Genomic DNA, 1,541 nt, shown 5'->3' on the forward strand with positions numbered 1-1,541 from the left:
AGTGTTCTACACATATACACACTTTCGAACCAGCCAATCTTACTTACTGAAAGGTGAGTGAATCAAACCATTAGAAACCCACAGATTTAAAAGCAAATCGGCAACCTGTCAAATTAAAGAGGAGGTCGCAAGTTGAAAGCAACCTGCGTATTGTTTTATCCGCACGTTGTACACCTGCCGTATAGGTAAACTGAGCGTGAGTAAACGGAGCGTGTTTGTTTAGTGCGTGTAGTGCTAACACGGTTAGCGATTTGTAGCCAGTGCGCTGCGTTTCCTGCTTTGTGTCGCCTCTAGCGAATCAAATGGATAGGGATCAGCGAGCAGTGGGAGCTTCTGCGGCCTCCATCGAAATAGAAGGCAGAACTTAATAAGCTCAGTGATTTCGTTGTCAGAAGACGAACACAGAGCCCTTGGTAGTTTGGATCTAGAGACTTGTAAAGGAGAGATTGAGAAACTAATGGAGTCAACTAGGAGGCCAGGGAAAGAAATGCTTATTGCAAACGTGCTTGGTCAACTTGCGTTGCTGTATCAGAGGAAGTCCCAGTTAGAAATAGAACTGTGCGTGAAGGCCGAAAAACTGCGTGAAGAAATGCGTGCAGAAGCTGAAGAGCTGCGTGCAGAAGCTGAAGGAAGGGCAAGAAAAGCAGAAGAGAATAGGATGGCGACCTCTAATGTCCTGGAAGAACAGCAAAGGGGGGTTGCTCCCTGCCCACAGGATGAAGGGTCAGATGAAGGGTCAGACGAAGGGTCAGACGAAAGATCAGAAGAAAGAACAGAAGGTTCTCTTAAGAGAGAAGAAAGCGAACCCACCCCTGCGTTAGATAAGGTGGATAGAAGGGGTACCAGGGGAGATCCTCCTCTGGCAGCCACAGAGCAGAGAGCTAGCATGAGGGAGCTGGGAAGGTTCGGTAGTGTAGTGCGTAGTTCCACAGAGCAGAGAGCTAGCATGAGGGAGCAAGGAAGGTTCGGTAGTGTAGTGCGTAGTTCCACAGAGCAGAGCAGCTTTAGACCGCAGAGGATGCAGGACCTGAGCGGCATGCCAGGTCCTAGTTATAGAGCGACAAGCAGATCAGACCAAGCACGAAGCACGATCTGCTATGACACACCCTTGCCACAAAGGCAGCTGTACAGCCAACCATGGGACACTGGTGAGCGTTACCGCCCTGAGCCGCGGCCATGGCCTAAAGGCTACGGAGCAACAGGCTCACCAGTGTACCATAAGCGGTCTCACCTGCCTCCAAGGAGGTCAGAGCAGAGCTTTCCACCCTACCGCGACCGTAGCTGGCTAGAGCTCTCAGATGAGGATTCAGATGGTCCAGCCCCAGTCCCAGAACAGGGATTAAGGATGCGACAACTTGAATCCCTCGCCCACGACATAGAGCGTTTTGACCCCAGCAACACTGAATCCACCATTGAAGACTACCTTAGAGAGGTAGAACGCTGTCTTTTAGACTTACCCCATCCCTCCGCCCAGGAAAAGTTAAAGTTAATCTGGAAAACTACTTCGAGAAGCGTGCATGTGTTCATAGAGAGCCTCCAGC

The sequence above is a fragment of the Cyprinodon variegatus genome, unplaced genomic scaffold (assembly GCF_000732505.1).
Source record: "Cyprinodon variegatus isolate N-32 unplaced genomic scaffold, C_variegatus-1.0 Scaffold274, whole genome shotgun sequence".
In the NCBI taxonomy this organism is placed as follows: domain Eukaryota; kingdom Metazoa; phylum Chordata; class Actinopteri; order Cyprinodontiformes; family Cyprinodontidae; genus Cyprinodon; species Cyprinodon variegatus.